This window comes from Acomys minous, assembly GCF_964271855.1.
Source record: "Acomys minous genome assembly, chromosome: 5".
NCBI classification, from domain to species: Eukaryota; Metazoa; Chordata; class Mammalia; order Rodentia; family Muridae; genus Acomys; species Acomys minous.
This window is the reverse complement of record NC_140494.1, coordinates 108,536,472-108,557,673: the sequence shown is the minus strand read 5'-3', so window position 1 is coordinate 108,557,673 and position 21,202 is coordinate 108,536,472. Positions and strand designations below refer to the sequence as shown.

General features: G+C 47.2%; 1 protein-coding gene across 4 annotated transcripts in view; it reads left to right on the top strand.

Annotated features, from left to right (window-relative positions):
* ZBTB16 (zinc finger and BTB domain containing 16) overlaps positions 1-21,202 on the top strand; it is a 182,929-nt gene that overhangs the window by 68,864 nt on the left and 92,863 nt on the right. The window lies entirely within an intron of this gene.

The following is a 21,202-nucleotide window of genomic DNA, read 5'->3' as shown; positions in this document are numbered from 1 at the left end:
CATTTGTAAAACATGTGGGGGGTGCAGCTTGTAGTCCTAATAACTGCCCCCCTGAGCCGGAGGGGAGGGGTGGGCTACCCCTCAGTCCTACCCAGTCCTTCTAGCCCTGGGCTACTGGTCAGTACCAGGTGGGCTTGCAGGCAGAGCGCCGAGTACTCTTCTAGGTGCCCACCAGCACTTTCTGCCAGAATCTTCTCTGCTCAAGAAGAGGTGGCTCAGAATCGCCAACGTCCATTGTGGTCTTGGATCATAAAAATTACCAGATTAACTTGGATGTGATGGTGTCCCTCTACAATCCCAGCACTTGGGAGGCTGAGGCAAGAAGCTCTCAAGTTTCAGATTGTCTCAAAAAGCAAAACTAAACAACACATACACACACACACACACACACACACACACACACACCCCAACAACAACAGATTAAGTTTAAAGTGTTGCAGGCCCCAAGGGGCTTGACCTTTAATGGTTAAAGGTTAAAGGTGGATAAGATACCCTTCCTTGGCCTTCTTTTTGTTCTAGTCAGTGACCCCCACAAAAATGCAGGAAAATGGGGCCTTTGTGGTTTCTGCTGTGGCTGGCTTGGTGAAGACTCAGTGAAGAGGAAAACAGGTCTCCTGGCAGGTGGACCACAGTGGGAGTTCTTCTCTGCTGGCCTCAGCGGAGCCCTCCAGGAGCAGGTGTTCATCTGGCTTGGACTCACATCCTTAGACACCTGTTATGACTACAGTTGCCCCAGACCAGGTGGCAGGTCAGATCACAGCATCCAAAAGCACTCTGTCTCGGGTAACTGGCCCAGTGGGACTTCTCAGAGGGGGACCCAGATAGTAAATGTCTCCTATGGAAGTAAAGTAAGAGGCCTCATTATTTGTACCAGCACCCCTAGACACCCAAGTTGAACCATGGCTTCTGATAAAGGCCAGGGATACAACTGGTTGTCTCTTGTGTCAGCTCGAGACATAAATCTTTGAAAGAGGTATTTTATTTTTGGTGATGTGCTGGATCCCTCGGAAGCTATGGTCACAGGTTGTTTGGACTGCCCCATGTAGGTGCTGGGAACCGAATTCTGGCCCTCTGGGGGAGTGTTATGCCCTCAATTACCACAGAGCTTCCCAGGGCAGATTCTCTTTGCAAGAACAAGGGGGGGAAATGTTTAAGTATAGTCTGAAGTTATCAGCTGGGCTCCGGGAGCTCAGGCTTGCACAGCGTCTGCCTCCCAGCCTGCCCTTGGCGCTCGCCTTGGCTTCTGGGCAGGTATGGTTCTGCACACCCTCAGTGCTTATGCTACTATGAATTAGGTGACTGTGAATATGAGCTCTTAATTCCTCATGGTGCTTCCCCCGCCCCTTTACCTCTTGCTCTTCAAACACAGCAGTACCAAAAGGTAAGGTGGGGGAATAGAAGGCTTCTGGGTCTGTGGGCTTAGAGGCTTCCATCCCTAATGGTGTGAAGGCCAAGGAGCAGGAGCCTCCTACCAACCGTGTTTATTATTCTTATTTCATGCTTAGGGCCACCCTTAGAGTTGACATATTTAGCATATTGATAGCCAGTGTCCATGTAACTACCATCTCGATGGGCGTGATAGATTGACTGAAAAATCTCAACTGGGGTTTAGCTCAGTTGGTAGGTACAGGAAGTTCGGGGTTTATCCCCTGGGATCGCTTAACCCAGACATTGTGACTTACGCTTGCAATTCCAGCGCCTGGGAAGTAGAGTCACGAAGTTCACGATAACCCTTGGCTACATAGAGATTTTGAGGCCAGCCTGGGCCTTGGGGAAAAAAAAGGGAAGTGGAGAGTTCACGGGAGACGAAGAGGCTGGTGCAAGGCTCTTTGCGCTTCTCAGCCTCACTGAACAGGAACTTGGTGGCTGCTTGTTGGGTACACAGAAGTGACACAAAGAGGCTGTTGAGATGGCAATTAAGTATTTATATGATGAGACTGGAGGGGTTCCAGGCGTCTAAATCCTCCCAGCTTGTGTGTGGAGAGAGGCTGGAGGCTTCCAACAAAGCAAATACGTGTGAGTTAGATTGTGTCTCTGGGAAAAGGAGGTGCGCTTCCCTGCCCACTCTGTTACTTTGGATCTCACTGATCTTGACTATGTCCTCCTCCTTGGTCAGAGGGAACAGGGTGGGTTCTGTAGAGCAGACAGTAAGCTATGACATTGGAGGACAGCGTTCTGAGTCCCTGCTGGGGTTGCCATCCTGGCCCCAGGGGACAGGTAAGAATAGAGGTTGAGGTGCTTCTTGACTGTCCGAGCTCATCATCTTCTTCTGGTTCCTCTCTGCACTGGTGAGAGGTAGAAAGAGGACCACTTAGGCAAGCACTTAGGTTCTTCTTCAGGTGGGCTCGCGAAGAGGGTAGCGAGCGAGGTGTGGTCTGTTGAGCATGAAGTGAGGATGGTGAAGGGACCAGGATACAAGGATGCATGGCAGCTGCTGGCTGTCACTGTGCTTGGGACATGTGCCCCTTAAGGAGGAGAGAAAACCAGTGGTGTGGGAGGGCAGGAGGTGGCTCCTAGAGCCAGGTATGGCTTTTAACTGTGGGGGTGTGGAACACACCATGTGACTAAGGAGTAGGCAGGGCTTGCTATTTCAGTCTTCTGGGTAGGCTTTAGAATTTTGCAGCAGAGGCCAAGGAAGGATGTAAGAGCCGAAAGAAGGATGGATAGAGGTTTGGAGGTGGGTGTGACCCCAGATGGCAATAATCTTTACATATGAAAAACAGGCTATTTTTTGCATAAGCTGCTTGGAGCTTCCACGCAAAACTTCTGGCACTGTTTATGCAGCCTTAAGCCTTGTACCTTCTTTTCTTGCCACCTCTCCCTGCGGCATTATCAGTGCCCTGGGTTTTGTCTTGTTTTGTTTGTTGTTGTTCTTTTTAAGTATTTGATATACAATGTCTTAACATTCCCTACTTGATTGTAGACTCTTTGCAGGCGTGGCCAGTATAACATGTTTCTTTGAAGCTCTTCACTGTGACTGGCCATATGCTTTGCATTATTAGACAGTAAGCTTGAACTGATGGTAAGACTGTTACTTGCTCTTTTCTTCTCAGGAGAGCTGTTGTTCACTTCTCCTCAACTATCCCAGGCCAGTTTTAATCTCAGAAAGAGGCAGGCGCCAGCCTCTTCCTGTTCTAGAAGTGATTCTGTGAGGGTTTATAACATGTACACTGTCAAAACATGGGTAGGTGTATAGAGATGGAGCAGTTGCTACAACGTGGAAGACCACACTCCAAACACCAGCGGAGAACCTTCTAGGCTGACATTTAGAAAAATAAAAACTGGTGTGTGTTGTGTGTGTGTGTGTGTGTGTGTGTGTGTGTGTGTGTGTATACTTACGTACGTACACATGCACTTTGGTTCTCACACACGTGCATGTATATCTGAAGAAGCCAGAAGAGGGTATCCGAGTCCTCTGGAACTGGAGTTACAAGTTGTAAGCTGCCTGATGGGCGCCGGGGGTGAAACCCAGTCCTCTGGAGGAACAGCAAACGCTCTTAACCACTGAACTGAACTGCCTCTCCACTTTGAGGGCTGGCATTTTCAATTCGTGCTCTTCTGCTACTGACTGGTCAAGATAACCCCCCAGCTCTGGAAAAGAAGGGATGGCTTCTAATTCCCTGGCACGTCTCGGTTTCCTCTTTCCCCCTGGTTACTGCTTTTATTGTGCTTCCTTCATGCCCGTGCCTTTGTGAGCGTTGCTAGTTTGTTCAGGTGCTTGCTTCAGCTTTCTTTGGAAATGGGAAAACCTAATTTTACTATAATAGTTCCTTAATGGTCCTCTAAATGGAACCTGCTTATTTCATCTGCTCCCCCACTTTTCAGATATTAAACAACTATCACCAAGAGTTTTTCTTCTTTCCCCTCAGAGAGCAGCAGTTTGCTCGTGTAGATGGTAAGAGGCAGTGTGTGTGTGTGTGTGTGTGTGTGTGTATGTGTGTGTGGTAAGGGTTCTGGGGATGATGCCCTTTTCTGTAACTTTTTATTTTTTTATTTTTTGACTTGTTAGGTTCCGACCACAGAAAAGACTGAGTATGCTGGCAAGTGGCCAAGCACAGAGTGAGTGGCAGGAAGGGCCTGTCACTTCAATATTCTCAAAAGAAATCCAGTTTTCCATGAATGGGAGGCTGTGGAGGAGGTTGGAGAAGCAAATTCCTGGCTTGTCTCCAAGGCCAGATGTTCTGTAGTGCCATATGTCATGATAGGAGGACTAGCACTGAAGCTTGGAGACTGTGTCAGACCCATGCTCTGAGCTACCAGTCCTTCCATGCCTATTTTTTTTCCTGCTTTCCAGGACCATGTCTCTCTCTTACAGCATTGTGGTTTGAACCGTTTATACCAGTCTCCAGTGCTCATACCTGCTAGAGTTGGCTTGAGTCTAGGGTGCTGCCCCTTAGCCAAGAGTGATGCTCTGCTACCAGGCAGTGCCTGATGGATCCTGGTATACTCTCAGATCAGTATTGAGCCCACCTGAGTCTTGTGGCCATTGGATATGGCACCCAATATGGGGTGTGAGTCTTGTTTTCAGTAGTGTCTTCATTTCTCCTCCAAATTATCCTTCCTTCCTTGTCTGGTATATCGTGTGTGTGTGTGTGTGTGTGTGTGTGTGTGTGTGTGTGTGTGTGTGTGTGTGGCGCGCCTGGAAAATACCAAATGTCTTCTCCCTGTGTTTAGAGATAGGTTCTCTCACTGAACCTGGAACACACTGTTCAGTTAGGCTGGATGGCCAGTGAGCTGCTAGGATCCTCCTGTCTCAGGCTCTGTAGGTTCTTGAGAGAAGGGAGACTCAGAGTAATCTTGCTTCTCACAGTATTGAATTGGTGGCCAGTTTACCTGCTAAAGAGGCAAAGTAACAGGGCACAGCCCTTCTATACCATATTGCTGATGTCTGTGCTCTGTGGCGGTGGTGGCACGCTTAATTGAATGGAGGTAGCAAGCAGATGCAACTGTTCTTTGGGTTTCCTATCGTGGTAATTTACAATCTGTGGAGCCAGGGACCTTTAGAAATAGAAGCCGCTTGGTCCAGTCTCTTTCCTCTTTCCTCTTAGGAGCATCTCGCGTTGCCATTTTGTTCTGGACTGCTGACCTAATGACTATCTTTGGAAATGTCGTCATTCTCAATTTAGAATTTGGGCACTTGGTCTCTTTCTCTGCTTCTGTGCTCCCTGCCCACACCAAGTCTTCTGCTCCCAGCTAACTCCATTGTTCGAAGAAAGGTTTTGGCAGTTCTTCAGGGGCTGTAGCAGTAGGAGCAAGTCCCCATCCGGTTTGCCAGGATTCTGCCTAATCCAGCCCAGCTTACTACCTCGGCTCTGCCTTTTCCATGAGACCACTTGTGATGAGTCAGGCCAAACTCCCGGATGCTTGCCTCTGTCATCCTAATACCAGCCTCAGACACGATGTTTTCCATTCTTAACACTACCTGGGTGGATAGAGCTATTCCATCTAAAAACATCTCAAGAGAAAAAAAACCAAAAAAACAAAAAAAAACAAGCTCAGCTTTGTCCTGTCCTCACGCCATTTTCAGCTACAGCACCCACAGTTTCTCTGTTCCTCTTTTGTACCTCCATAGCATTTTGGACATATTTGGATATATATTTTTTTGACACATTGACACATCACCACTTCCTCCTTTTTGAATCCCATCTGTCATTTTCTCCTGTTCTGAGTCTCTTCCCCCGCCCAGGTCTGAGTCTTGGGGCTGTATTATGGGCTGGCCAGGGAACAAGGATGTCTCCCTGTCCTGCAGTCCACTCTACATGTGTTGTCACCACCGCGCTTGCTCCCGTGCAGCCTCCTTTAACAGCCTAGTGAAGCAGCATTGATTGTCATTACTGCCCCTGTTGACAAGTGAGCAGCAAACTGCGAATCCCAGTCCACTGCAGACCTGGGATTTGAACGTAGGGCTAGCGCCAGAGTTTGGCTTCTTAAGCTCTCTGGACTGTACTAATCCTACAAGGCTCTCTTACCCAATGACCTGCACTGCTGCAGGCGAGCTGGTTTTGTTCTGTGTTTCAGTTTTTCTTCTCGGCAAGACAGAAGTAAAATTAATCTGTGTCTCATAGAGTTGTTCCGAGGGCAGAATGGGAAGAAACAAAATAGAACCGTTGTCAGTACCTAGCTGTGTGCTGTACAAGTCTCTCTTAGTTTCTCCTTACTGGCATCATCTAATTAAATATTATCATTTGCACTTAAAAAAAAAACAACCACCTGTTGTGTGTCTCTGGGCCTCTTTTGTGGGTAGAACAAATCAGGCTTTTGCACGTGGTGGGCAAGTTTTCTTCAACAGAGCTTCACCTTCTCGCGTCATCTTAGGACCCAGGACTGTGCTGTGCGCCTGGCTTGTGTCCAGAAAAACGCTTTGTGAATGAACACAAAGTCTCTTCTGGGCCTCCTAGAGGTGCTTCGAAGGCACATGTGCATGTGCTGTTGTCTTTGCGGCAGATGTTGACCACAAGCTTGTCTTTGCCGGTATCCAACCTTGGCAGGCTCTTTAGGGTGGCCAGAGGCTGGGGACAAAGCATGGCAGCGTTGGATGGAGGCTGCAGTCCGCAGCCCTCTTGTTGCCTGTGAACTTTTTCCTCCCACCCCCTTCCCGGTAGCTCTGTGCCCTGCCAAGCCTGTGCACAAGCCTTGAAATGACAAAGTACCCTTTAGTTAATTGCACAACGGATTGCCTAGAGTTAAAAGTTCTGATTTATATGACTATAGCTCTAACTGCTCAATAACACAGGCCTGTAATCTACTTTCATTTCAAACAGAACGGTGATTTATAGGGCAGCATGCCGCTTTAGCTCAGAAATGAGGTGTTCAACATATGCTCTGTTGACATAAATTTGGAATTTATCGCTGTTGTCAAAACTGCCTGTTGGACAAAGGTGGGTATTAAGGCAATAAATGGCTCAGAATAGTTTTCTGTCACATTTCCTAACCATTGTATTCAGTCTATTTGAGGGAAAAATATATACTTAAAAGTAATCAAATGTCCAAAATCCATGCATCTTGTTTTGAATGAAGAAAACAGAGAGGATGCAGGGGTGGCGGGGGTGGAGGGGACCCAGAGGCGTGGGGAGGGGCAGATGGGGGATGGTGAAGGCGGCGTTCTGGGAAGTTATGGTCCATTTAAGAGATTCTACTTTGCCTCCTCTTCCCATCCCCATTAGGAGGTAGGCTTTCCTTTCTCATTTACAAAAAGGGGGGGAAGAAAAATGAAAGCTCATTAAATAAAAATAGTGAAGGACATTTTTATGGGTGGGCTTAAAGCCAGCCATGTCAGTGAGGAGTTAGTGAGTGGGCTGGGAGGGGGGCAGGCAGGGATTTTGTTTATGGGGAAATAAAGCCACCAGCTGGGCTTGGGTTCTTTGCTAGGTTGGTGAGTGGTGAGCGCAGCCTTTCTTCCAAATGCCCTTCTCTAAGCTTGAAGTTCCTGTGGACTTGGGGGATATTTGATTGGCTGGCTGATAGCAGTAAGGAGCTGGTGGGCACTGTACCCCAACCAGGTCCTGGTTGATTTATTATCCACGGTGTGACCAACACCCACCAACTACTCCACTCAACAGCATATCTTTTCAGTAGCTATTATTCCCGTGCCTTTTGTTGGACTTGAGAATTCAACTATAAACAAGGTAAATCTGTCTTTTGGGGTTGCCCATCTAGAAGGAGAGACAGAGAAGCAAGGAGGCCAAGGCAGGGGATATGGTTTTAGGAAGGGAGGCACCAGGGAGGGAGATGCTGGCTCAGATGGCCCTTTAAGGGCACTAGGTCCTTCCTGGAGGGAAATGGGGTCTTGGGAATTACTCTACAAAGATAGGACTTTTTTAGTTAGTTAGTTTATTGAGACAAAGTCTTAACTGTATTATCCCCGGCTGGCCTGGAACTTAATATGCAAACCAGGCTGGCTTTGAACTCACAGAAAGCCACCTTTACCTCCAGAGTACTAGGATTAAAGTCATGTGTCACCATGTCCAGTGTCACTGTATTTTGTTAATGTATGATACGCTGCTGACATACAGATGACTACTTGCATACACCACTGGTTTTTCTATATTGTGTTATCATCATCATCATCATCATCATCATCATCATCATCATCATCATAATTATGTTTTATTATAGTATATAAAATTATAATTATATAAAATAATAATAACAACAACAACAATAATAATTGCTGTGATACAGATTGAACCTAGGACCTTGTCTGCTACTGAGCCACATCTCGATCTGTCACATATAATAAAAAGCAGAGCCCCAGTCCTTGTCACCACACCATCTCAACCAGAGTACCAGAGTACCAGGGTAGGCAATAGGCAGAGCAGGGGAACTTAGTCGAAGTTAAGACTCCCAGCACTTGGGAGGCAGAGGCAGGCGGATCTTTGTGAGTTCGAGGCCAGCCTGATCTACAAAGGAAGTCCAGAATAGCAAGGTTACACAGAGAAACCTTGTCTCGAAAAACCAAAAGAAAGAAATAAAGAAAGAAAAAAAGGAATCTATCTCTCAGTTTCAGGATAGCAACCTGCAGTGACTTGTGGGGCGGTGTGCACCATGCTGCAGGCACATCCAGGAAGCTGCACTCAGACCCTAGCAGTGTATTACGTATGGCCTGTGAGCTTGTCAGGAGGCAGAGGAACTGTCAGTACGGTGCTTCTTCTCATGAAAATGAGGCCCAGTGGGGAAGAGGGTGCATATTTGTTGCCTGCATTTTATTTTTCCTTTTATCTCTACCCACATGCTTGGACCGTCTCAACGTTGATAAATGTGCGTACTCACTCTCACTCTCCTTCACTGTTCCACGTGCACGCACACGCACACACACACACACACACACACACACACACACACACACACAGACATACATTGTCTTCATTCTCTAGCTCGTGTGTGACAACACACACACACACACACACACACACACAGAGTCTTGTGCACACCGAGCATGGACCCCAATTGTAAACCCCCCTTTGTGTGGCTCACCCCCCACCCCTTTGCCACCAACTCCTGTCCTTTTCACACAAAGCTCCCCGTTGGGAAAACTCATAATTTTTACACCACACAGTCTTGACTGGCCATTGCTGGAATTACTGGCTCTTTGAAGTGCTTTCTGTCGGGGCATTTACAGGCTGTTTTAATTACCTGCAGCTTGCAAAGGGCCTTGCTCGGTCCCTGCCTTTGTTTGTTTGTTCTTTGCAAGGAGTCTGTGCAGAAAGGGGACAAGAAGTTTAGGACCTGTGTACAGAGCTTTCCTAAGCCTCCCGCTTCAGGAAGCTCTGCCCCCTCGGGCAAGCTCTACTTGTGGCTTGCCCCACTACCAACTCTGTGGGTCCCCGCTTAGAATTTGCTCAAGATTTTGTTTGTTGGTTTGTTTGTTTCGTTTGTACATTTTTAAGACGTCTATGCATGCAAGCCATGATGCGAGGATTGAGTGTATGGCCTTACACATGCTAAGCAAACGCCTCACTGCTGGACTACACTCCCAGCCTCGTTGCATTTTCGTATTTAAGCATTAAGTCTATTTTCAGACCTCCCAGCTGAGAGAGCAGGGCTGTGACGTCACACAACCTCCTGTTGACCAGATCAAAGTTGGTTACACTTGAGCCAGGATCCTGTTCCCATTTCCAGCTAAATCTGTTGAAAGGAAGGCAGCATTAGCTTATTGAGTCTGGACTTCAGATATGGGGGAGGGGCTTGAAATAATATACATGAAAATGGTATTCAATTTGAGGCCATCTGGTGTATTCTGTCTTTTTCCTCACGTGTTTTTCCATTGACGCTTTTAAGAAGGAACTTTTCAGGGGTTGGAGAGATGGTTTAGCAGTAAAGAGCACTTGTTGATCTTGTGGAAGACCCGGGTTCAGTTGCCAGCACCCACATGGCAGCTCTCAACCACGTGAAACTCCAGTTTCAGGAGATTCAACCGCTCTTCTCTGACGTCTTTGGGTACCAGACACACACATAATGCACATACATATGTGTAGGCAAATGCTTATATACTTCCCTCCCCACCCCCCGGAGATAGGGTTTCTCTGTGTCCTTGGCTTTTCTGGAGCTCACTCTGTAGCCCAGGCTGGCCTTGAACTCACGGAGGTCTGCCTGCCTCTGCCTGTCTGAGTGTGCCTTGTACACTGATGCTCATGGCAGCAGTGTTTGTAACAGCCACAAGGTTGGAACAGCTGCATGTCCATTAGCTGATGAGCAGACACACAGGGTGTGGTATAGACATACCATGGCGTATTATTCACAGCAGGGAAGAATGAGGTAGTTTACACAAGCATGCTATGGATGAAACTTGAGCAAGTGTGTCCTGTGGGGCACAGTGAGGTCTAAAGGGGTCCATGTTGTATGATTGTCACACCTATGAAATGTTCAAGATAAGTGAATCTACAGAAGAAGGTAGGTTAGCTAGAGGCTGGGCTTGGGCAGAAGACAGAAGAGCCGGCATTGTTAGTGTAGGGAGATATTCTAGATTAGATAGTGGTGATGGGTACATGATTCTGTGAATGTACTAAAGGCAAGCGCTCTCAACAGTACACTTTAAGAGGGCAAATTGTAGGGAGCATAGATAATACCTCAATAAAGTTCTATTTAGAAATACCCACTGACTGTGTCCCAGGCACCCTGCCAGATTCTGACAGTGCACCAGACAGCTTCTGTCTTGACAAAGCTTACAGTCTAGGTGAGATTAAGAATAGTAAAAACCCACTGTGTACCTGCAGGTCGTGTTAGACCCTGGACAGGAGACATTAATAATAAGAGAGTGTAGCAACAGAACGTTGTTGGTATAGAAGCTGCGCCCGTGGGCTGTGGCTCCAGCGCAGTCTGGCTTCTGTGGGAGCTGGCGCACAGGTGCAGAACAGATACAGCGTGGACATTGGTGGGGCACGGGTCAACATGTCTTCCCTGTGGGAGCTTCTGAGATGATCCTGCCAGTGGAGTGTGGCCTCTTTTCCTTGAGGCGTCTCTGTAGCTCAGGTGAGGAAGGCTAGGCAGGTTCCTGGCAGCTTGTCAGGAAGCCCCTTCAGTGTGAAATGATGTGCACTCAGCCTTTGAGATTATACAACCTGAGGTGACTTGATTGCTACCCACCCCCTGTGTGTGTGTGTGTGTGTGTGTGTGTGTGTGTGTGTGTGTGTGTGAGAGATGTGGTGATGATGGTGTGTATGTATGTGTGTGTGTGTTATGTGGTGATGATGATGGTGTGTGTGTGTATGTGTGTGAGATGTGGTGATGATGATGGTGTGTGTGTGTGTGTGTGTGTGTGTGTGTGAGAGATGTGGTGATGATGGTGTGTATGTATGTGTGTGTGTGTGTTATGTGGTGATGATGATGGTGTGTGTGTGTATGTGTGTGAGATGTGGTGATGATGATGGTGTGTGTGTGTGTGTGTGTGTGTTATGTGGTGATGATGATGGTGTGTGTGTGTGTGTGTTATGTGGTGATGATGATGGTGTGTGTGTGTGTGTGTGTGTGTGTGATGTGGTGATGATGGTGTGTATGTATGTGTGTGTGTGTGTTATGTGGTGATGATGATGATGGTGTGTGTGTGTGTGTGTGTGTGTGTGTGTGTGTGTGTGTGTCTTTTTTCTTTCTCAGAACTGAGTCTCGCTGTGCAGCCCTGGCTAACATACAACTCTATGTAGACCAGGCTGGCCTCAAACTTAAGAGATCCTCTGCCTCCTGATTAAAGTGGATTTCTCCCTTCATTGTTCTAGAAGAAAAGGGGGGCACTAGGGTTTGGGGTTGTTGTTGTTGTTGTTGTTTGCTTTTTAAAGTAAAAATCTGTCTGAAAACTGACAAATCCCCATTCTCCAAAACTGAAAGGAAAAAAAAAATCTCTGCATCCCCTTCATTAAAATGACAATAATTTTCCCACTGTGATTTGAATGTGATTTGATGTCCATACAGATAATCTGCCCAGCTCATCTCTGGTGTTCATAACTGATGTGGAGAGCCCGGCTCTCAACTGCAGAATCCTCATAGAAAAGTAATTTAATTTTCAGTGTAGTAAAGCAGGAAGAATGAGGCAATATACATTAAAAGGGTTTTCAGAGTGGTTTAATTCTGAAGGCACCGGCTTGCAGGGGCTTTAAGAGGGCCCTGTTATTTTCCGCAATGGTCCAAGTTTGCAGGCGGGTCCCTGGCTCCCAAGAAACAATTCCTGATAACTAAGAGCCAGACATCTCCCCTACTATGCAACATGGCCAGATTACCAAAATGTCTGTAGATTCTTGAAAACTGTTTTCTTAGAAACTGGCTATTGGAATTGAAGAAAAGCCTTGTATGGGAGACAGAAAGATTTAAAAAAAAAAAAAAACACACAAAAAAAACCAAGCCCTGCTCATCCGTAACTGTAGCCTGATTCCCTTATAGGGCCGTGAGGATCTGGAGAGAACACTGGATTTATTTTTGCTTCCCCTGGGCTGACACCATCTAGTATGCATCATGGTACCCTGTTTTGGGTTTGGAAAAAAGCTCAGGAATGCTATAAATCTTGAAGCTTTTTACTATTCTTCTCTTCTCTCATTTTCTTTTTCTTTCTTTAAAAAAAAACCCACAACTTTTCTTTGTTAAAAAGAAAAACTACAAACGTGTGTATTGATTCCTGCCTTCAGATCTTAACTGCCTTGGCTGTAATACCTTGCTTACATCTGCCAGGTTTTTGTGCAGTGTTGCAACGTCTCCTTAATCCAGTGAGCATAAATAGAACATTTCAGTCATATTTGGCTACCAGCAGCTTCACAGATAAGCATGCTAAGACCTTGTTGAAAGAGACTGTATGTGATGGTGCGCGATACCATCAGCCCACAGCCTGGAGCCCAAATGAAACACTTTTGTTCTTGGTGAAATTTGTTGATAGAGATATTTCAAATAAATGACTTGGGAGAACTCAATGTTTTAAAACTAGGGGGTAGGTTATGTAACAGCCAGGAGCCTGGGGCCATCCAATCTCAGTCCCTGAGGGTCCATCTTATAACACTTCCTCAGGGAGACAGATCAACATGGTCCTTTCCTCAAAATTTCCCCCTCTTTCCTTCGGTTTTCCTTTCTTGAAAAAGGCTTTCACTATATATAGTCCTTATGCACTGGAGCTCCCTATGTACCTCAGGTTGTCCTTGAACTCACAGAGATCCACCTGCCTCTGCCTCCCAAGTGCTGGCACTAAAGGCGTGTGCTACCATCTCCCATCTTCCACTTTATTCTTTAAAACAGTGTCTCTCTGAATCCAACTGAGTCCACCAACTGCTTAGACAGGCTAGCCAATGCTCTAGGGATGGGCGCATCTTTTCCACCTTCCTAATACTAGGCTCACAGGTATACAAGACCATGACCCTCTTTCATGTAGGAGTTGGAGATCTGACCTCAGGGGGGGTCCATGTGCTTACACAGCAAGCACTTTACCTACAGAACCATCTCTCCAAGCCTCTGATGCTTTTTGAAGCATAGGACTATCCCATCTACCCACATGTCGGCCAGATTGGGGTCAATGATGTATGTATGGCTTTCATTCTGAGAGCCCATAATAGGGCAGGAGAGGGTTCTGTCTTGAGCAACAGGTACATTTATTCTTGCACTGAAGGGTGTGGGTATGTTTACAGAGGGAAGGTAGGCTTCTCCATCTCCCATATTTTCTCTTCAGACTCTCCCATTTTTGGTTTGTTTCCATCATTTAGAGAGATGCATTATGCATTTCATGGAACCCTTTGCATGTGCTGTGGACCCTTCACAAAGCTGATAGAGTACAGCCAGTGTAGACTGCATCAGCCCCACCACCGCCTTGCAGTTTGTGAAGCCGACCGACTAGCAAGAACCTAAGAGCTCATCTTGATCTAGCCTTACCTGGATTCAAAGACGTAAAGGCAAAGGCTGGAGAGACAAGAAGTTTGACCCACGATGCCCACTGGATGCTAGAATAATACCTGGTGTGAAAACCGTGTCTTCTGTACCCAGCCCAGTAGATACATATGCCTGGTCAATGCATATCTTCTATCTAGATGATTATTGAGGAAGAATGGCTCCTTTCCTTCTCCTTCCCTATAAAGACTCCACAGCAATCAAAATGGCCACTTGTTTCTCATCTCTGTGGCTTTGCGTCCCTAGCTCCTCCTACCCACCACAGCAGGGAAAGTGTTAACCAATACTGTTAGTTCTCGGTTGTTTTTTTAAATTGCTTCTTTGAAATCCTTGGCGTTTATTAGTATATTTACTTTATGGCATACATAAAGATCTGTATTAAAAAATAAATTGTGCTGTAAAAGCATTGGGTAATGTTTATTAATATTGACTAGTCAGGGAGCCACGAACTATATTGCTAGAAGAATAATTTGTAGTAATATCAGCTATGCCTTTGAAGCTTGTCAAATGCCTGTCTAATCTTCCCATTTAAAAAAAAAAAAAAGAAGTGGGTAAAAGGGCAGTTTCCCTTTTCTCTTGAGGAAATAGAAGCGACCCATTCCTAGCTGAGGCTGGAACTGTCCTTTCCCTTCCTCTGGGGCTCACCGGCCCTGCTCTCCAGCTCCAGGTGGGTGCATGGGGCTATGTGGCAGTGGCCAGGTGTGTCCCTCTGTCTTAGAGCAGCTAGACATTCCATGTCTCTGTCTGCTTGAGCCTATGCTGAAGGCGTTAAAGATGAAGGTGGAGCCTTAACGCTCGGAGTGTCCTTGAGCCTGGAGTTCTGAGGAACATATTAACAGCGTAGTTTTGAATGTTGTATATATAGCACAGTGACCCTGGGAGTGACTAATGACCTGCCCAACTTGGAATATGGCACTGCTGGTGGCATTAAGAAACATTCTCTGGGGCCTGGGGGCGGGGGTGGGTGGGTGGGTAGGAGAGGTATCTAATGTCACAGTTACAAGGTAGGGAACATTCATTAAGTGTCCTCAGGCCCTGTGAAGAGCTTGCTTTGGTTTAGGATAGAGGCCTGTGGTAACACTCATTGTTCAGAGGTTTCCGTTCCCATAAAGACCTACGGAGACAGCTGAGCATGCTGATCCACACTGTAACCCTAGCGTTTGAGATGCTGAGGCAGGGGGATTGTGAACACAAGCCCAGCCTGGGCCTCAGAGTGAGGTCAAGGTGAGTCAGGGTTGCACAGGTAGACCCAAAGAAAAACAAACCAAGGAAATGCACTAAATCAGCAGAGAATGCAGGAGGCTGGACTGGGTAGCACAAGAAGCCCCCATTTCCCTGGAACTTGGCTTTTGGGGGTGGGGGTGGGGGATTTCCTATAAGCTCATCCTTGTGTCTTTCTCAGACTACCACTGCCTGGCTGACCTTTGTCGTGTCATTTGAAATAAGGGTCTTCGAGCCTCAGAATTAGGATTTTTTTTTTTAAACCACATCAGCCTTCAGGAAGGTAAGAAAGCCCAAGATTAAAGTTTCTTTCCTCTCTCTGTTTAGTTCCTGTTTAGAAAGGTGAGTGAGCCCAGCCAGATGGTTTTACATCTGTGCTGGGAGCCTATTTCTTTTTGAGGCTGGAAGCTTTGGCCTAGTTCATGTTGTTCCCACAGGGAGAGATTGGCTGGGTGTCACTGTTTGTTGATGCAGTCTCCCTCCAGAGAAGCCCAGCAAGTTTGCATGGGGCTGGCTTCCCGTGTGAGTAGAGGACCTTCCAGAGGGTTGTTGATCCCGTGGGCTTCAGGCTTTTTTGAGAATGCATTTAGACCTTAGTCTGGATTTCATTCACTGACACTCTCATTTCTTTCTGAGGTTTGCCTTAGAATCACCGAGTGGGCCACATTCTCTCAACTTGACATAACCTAGATCCTCCCGGGGGAGAAATCTCCCTGAAGGATTGTCTTCTACAATGGGTTGGCTGATGTGCTTGTCTGTGATTGGCTGTCTTAACTTATATGGGGATGTGAGTGTGAGTGGCAGCAATTTTCCCTAAGCAGGAGATCTTGAGCTATCTAAGAGTAGAGAAATTAAGCTGGTCACGCGCAAGCAGGTGAGCATGTGTGGTGCATCACCCCCCCCCCATTCTCAGCTGCAGATGTGACCAGATGCTGCAGCCCTTCTGTTTCTCTGGACTTTAAACCTGAAATGTTAAGCAGAAATAAACTCCTCTCTCCCCCTAATATGCTTTTTGTTGTAGTAACAAAAATGAAAGTGGCACACATGGTCATGATGTTAGAAGGCAGAAGCCCTAGCTGGGGTTTGGGGGGCATGGGCCTGTAATCCCACCTGCCCTGGAGGCTCTAGGGAGATTTTTACAGTGAGTTCAAAGCTTGTTTGGGTCACAGAGGGAGTTCAAGGCAGCCTGGTGACCTAGGGAGATCCTGTGTCAGAATGGGGGGGGGGGGGGAACCACTAAAGAGGGATGCATGCTCAAGGTTTTTAGTCCCGAGTACCACTAAAAGAAACCAGCAAGGAGAGAGCAAAATGGCCGGCATCAGGGAGCTGTCATAAGCAGATCAGCCTCTGATCAGGCACTGAGTGAATTGAAAGGATTGCCTGGACCTCATTGGCCCGGTCTGAATGTCAGTTCAGAAGATACTTCAGCTAAGCAGCTGTGCATTCTTGTCCACTGTCTTTTCCTAGTTGCCAGGTCCTGATTCCCTGTACTGGTCTCTCCCTCTGCCCCCAAACTCACAGGTCAGGTCATTTCAGCATCCTTTCAGCAGAGTGAGGAAGTACAGCCCTTGGGCTAATGGAACTGAGAGCTTTTCTCTCAACTTTTCTTGCTTGTGGATAAGTCCCATCTTTGCCACCTATCCCTATACAGGCCATGGGAAAGAAATGAGACATGACCAGGGCAGGGCCTTGAGCTCTTTCACTCCCCCCCCCCCCCCCAGTCCAGAAGCCAGAGCCTCTGGTCTTTTTCTCTTGGGGATTGTGAGAACCCTCCTGTCATCTTGCCTCCTTGGTTCTTGGCTGAAGGGATGGAAGTGGCCTACTTCTGTAGAGAGCATGCATGTAGGACTCCCTTAAAGTTAGGGCCAGCTGTCTCTGGGGACTGAGGTAAGGAAGACAGGAGAGGTCACTCCTTGCTGATATTCGTGCCTTTGTGCTGTCTTTTTCTTAGCTGGGTTGACCAAGGCCTATTCTGGAGGTGTGAGAGGTTGGTCTGAAGCTCAACTTTTATCAGTGCAGGAAATTGCCATTGGTTTTCCTTATGTGGATATCAGGAAGCACTCGTGAACGGTCTGGTTCTGGGATGGAGGCTGCCTATGTAGCTGTTGTATTCAGGATATTTCTTGGATAAGCAGAGGAGTGCCCTATACCTGCTTTACCTAGAGTTTAAAAAAAAAATCTTTGAACAGTCCCTTTAAAATGGGCCTTATGAGCAAAGTCAAGATAGACATAGCATCTGTCATTGAACATCTTGTAGTCCTTCATGAGTTGCAGATTCAGTGAGCACAGACATGGCCCCAGTGACAACCTGCCCATGGTGGCCTTGTTACTGAGGGCTGCATGGGTGAGAACTGATGAGAAAAAACAAACAAACAAACAAAAATCGAGCCCTTCTCTTGTGTTGCGAAAAGCTTCATATTTTCTTAGATCTAATTTCTCATAGTGATTCTGCTTTCCTGAGAATATAGGTAGAAATGGTCAGGAGGTAACTTTTTAATCTTCTTGGATACAAGTGAACCACTGTTCCCCTGCAAGGTGAGTTACCTGTTACGTCACGTGCTATCTGAGATGGATGGAGACACTCTAGAACCAGATTGCTTTCAAAATGGTTGACCATCAGTGTGGCTTCCTCTCAGAGAATGCGTGTGGGAACTCCATCAAGGGAGAAAGCACAAAGTAAGAAATTAGGCCTTGTGAAAAGACAGGACCTGACTGGGGAGATGTGTTGATCATCGAGAGGGGAGAGGCATTTTGCTCTAAATCTTTGCGGAGAGTGGAGATGGTGGGTAAAGATGGGTGACAGTGACCTCATGCAGAGTCGACAGTTTGCTTTAGCTGGGATTAGTTTCTACGGGGCCTCCTCTGAAGACTGTGCCAGAGTCAGGTGACGGCCGGTTCTGTAGAGTGCACTCAATTCTCACCTACCACGTAATGTTTTCTTGGAAGTCAGGGAAACCTCCGTTTCAGACCTTCTTCCTGGCTGTGCAAGCAATAATATTTTTTAATGAGCAAACTCAGGTATAGGGCTCCATTGGCATCCTAGGCCCGCCTGTGAGGCTGCCCCCTTTCTGTTTTGAACTTTGTACTCTGTCTGCCTGTCCCTGCCAGGGAAGCATGGCCTTTGTCCTTGTCACATGTGGACTCACTCGGGTGCCATGCCGGTCTCTGGAAATCTGTGTGGGGCACTGAGTTAGTAGGTCAGTTTCAGGGCAGTGTGCTTCCCCTGAGAATTGGGCAAGACAGAACACCAGTATCACCAAAGACTAGAAAACTCACGGTGACCAAAATAGTTCTGAGGAAAGCCTCCTGCTAAACTTGTAGATGTTTCTTTTACTGAAAGAAAGAGGGGGAAAAAAACCCACCAGGCCTCTGGCTTAGAAAGTCTTAAAATAGATTTCTGGGTTGGTTCTAGAGTTTTGTTTGCTATATCGTAGCCTGATGGCCTGGATGTGACAGTACACCATAGTAGTCAGTGACAAACAGATCATCCCCAGGAAAATACATGTTTCTTCCAGGGGTTCCTTGGAGGCTAAGTCAAAAGGATGTGGTTGAGATTTTGAATAATAAAACTTATCTCCACCTAAAATTTCAGTCAAGGAGCTATATCCTTTTACATGTGAGAAAGAATCTGATGGCTGGGCGTGGTGGAGCACACCTCTGATCCCAGCACTCGAGAGGCAAACAGATCTTTAAGAGCTCAAGGCTAGCCTGGTCTGCATATCAAGTTCCAGGCCTTGTCAGGCCTACAGAGTAAGACCCTGTCTCAAAAAAAGTAAAATAAAAAAATTCAAGTGGCTATGACGGCATGGCTTGTTCAAGGTCTTTAGACCAGCCAGGACTGGGTCAGGGTGAGAGTCTGGGTCATGTGTCTGTGTGCTGGGCATTCCTCCGCGTGCCCTGCTATACATACAGTGCAGCAAACAGGCTGGGCTCCATCACCTTTCACACGGAGCCAGTCTGGTTGGCAACTGGAAGAAAAGCCACTTTCAGCAATTGCTGAGCAAAGCCACTCCTATCCAGGGAAAAGGCAATGGTGTTACTTAAGAGTGTTTGTCAGGGTGAGAGATTCCATCTGGACTCCTTGAGGGCGAATCAATCGAGTGTAGGATGATGGGAGGTGCTTCCCAGATCTGAAGGCTGACCATTCCTTAGTCCGTAGGGAAAACAAGTCCACATGGGGTCTGTTCTACCATGCTCTAAGCGTGGACACCTCTGGAAGCTAACAAATCACAAATGAATAAGCGGTGAAAATCAGCTGGTGCCCATTCATAGCCAACTTTCAGGAAAGTGCCTGGGAAACCACCCTTGAAGAGATTGAGCATTGTGTAGCTATCTCTTAGAAAGGCAAGTATTTATCATGCCCAGGCAAGCAAGGGACAGGAGTGTTCCACTGCCACTGCACCGTGTGTGTGTGTGTGTGTGTGTGTGTGTGTGTGTGTGTGTGTGTGTGTGAGTGAGAGAGTGACATGCCTGGGTACCTATTTAAAAACATACTTTGCCCCAAACACTATTCAGACATGCCCCAGTACCCTGCCATTGTGAAATATAATCATGGTAAAGAATGTTCAGTTAAAATGTTCTGTACTCTTTCTCAATTTGGATAGATCAGCCACAGCCAAGAGTGAGATAACACATGGGGGATGGGTGGGGCGCCCTACAGTGTTGTGAGAGACCGTGTGTTTATGTGTTTGTGCTTGAGAAATCATTTGTCTTTGGCAAGGGGGAAGAGGAAGGCAGCAAACAGAACAATGTGATTGAGAAAGAGTTCTGCAAAGGGAACTGTCTGTGATCTCTATCAGAAGGCTGTGCTCATGGTGTCTGTCGGGTGCTGTCCTCCTGCTATGGTGGCCCATTGTTTGGCATGCTACAGAGGCTCCTGCCCCCCCACCCCCATGGGGGTTGACATAGTGCTGGGATCTGTAAGTTGGTAGCAGTGTGTGGTTGGGTGTCAGTGTGATATTGGCACTGTCAGTCTCGGTACACACTACCACTCAGTTTTCTCTAGCATGGTTAGTACCAGCTCTGCAGCCCACTGTGGTTTCACTATGCCATCATTCTGCCAAGCAATTGTCCAGGCTCTCAGAGAGGACCCCCACCCCCCTACCCATGTCCCACCTGCCCCTGTCCTGTCTCTGGTTATCACTCTCTGCCCAGCTCCTTAGTAACAGGGAAGACACAGAGATTGGGGTAGGTGTTGTAGCTGGACCCTGCATCCCCAGTGGCTGCTGGGGGCTTGAGACTAGGAGTGTGGTTGGGAAGAGGGTCAGCACTGGAACCAGCTCACTTAGTAGCTCAGAGCTCCTCCCCAGTCCTCAGCTTCCCACTTTGCTGGCCCACAGGGTTCCTTGCAAATGACCAGCCCCAGGGCAAAGAAAGGGTCTGAGCAGAAACACCCCAGCAGGGAGTTAGGGAAAGAGGTGGCATTGTCTGAGAGCCTTTGACCAGTTGTTGCCATGGTGATAACATGCCACTTCATAGAACCTTAATGGTGTAAGTGAGATGACACCTATGGAAGAACCTTGGCAGGCTAAAGAACCTTGTTCTACATTGAAGTTAGCTGATGTTTTTGCAATTCTTCTGTCTGTTGGGGGTTGGAGGTTTGTCCCAGCTACTCTGAAAACATCTTCTCACACACACACACACACACACACACTCACACACACACACACACACACACACACAGAAGGGGGGGGCACATCCATGTCCATAGTACTGGTCAGTTCCTTCTTAGACTTTTATTTAGAAGCACACTGTCCTGACCATTGGAGGTGGAGAGAAAGACACAGTGCAACCTTCCAAGTCTAGCAGGTGGCAGGCACTTGAATGGTGCAGTGGTTGGTTGGGGAGGGGGTGAGTTAGTGCTGCCTGGAGGTAAACAAAGGCCAGAGGGCTTCATTCATGATCCTGTGCTGGTTGGACAGTGAGCCCTCTGTTTGACTGTCCCAGATGCTTGAACACTTCTTCTCTGAACCAATATCTGATTTCTGAGTCTGAGTACCAGTGTTTAAAGTAATAGGAAGTGCCCTTCCCTTCTAGGAACCAAATTAGGGATGTATACAGCAGTCCATGGACATGGGGGGGGGGGCAGGGGGGCACAAAGAGACTGTACCAGAATCAGGGATGGGATAAGACT